Below are 359 nucleotides of genomic sequence, written 5' to 3'. Positions count from 1 at the left end.
AAGCACTATTAAATGTTGTTACTTTTTCTTTAAAAACCATTAAGCAATCACTTAAATTATAGCATAAAAGAATACAAAAAGATTCCATTTTGGATAAAGTCTTCTAATGCAGAATGGTAACATATAAACTAAACGATTTGTCAATTTTCTTTCCATATGCTGCAATTGTTTTACAAGATAATTTACATTATTAAACGTAAACCACATAAACTACAACATTAAAGTAGTGAGAATATTTACCCCCATCTTCTAGCATTAATTTAAGGAAAAATTAGCATTTTCTACTAAAATACTATCGAGAATCTATATAATAGTTTCGCTGTCTGTCTATGTATCTATCTATCTGTCTACCTATCTAT

This window comes from Physella acuta, unplaced genomic scaffold, assembly GCF_028476545.2.
Source record: "Physella acuta isolate Inbredline_101_S28 unplaced genomic scaffold, ASM2847654v3 ptg000164l, whole genome shotgun sequence".
In the NCBI taxonomy this organism is placed as follows: Eukaryota; Metazoa; Mollusca; class Gastropoda; family Physidae; genus Physella; species Physella acuta.
This window is presented reverse-complemented; position numbering follows the sequence as displayed.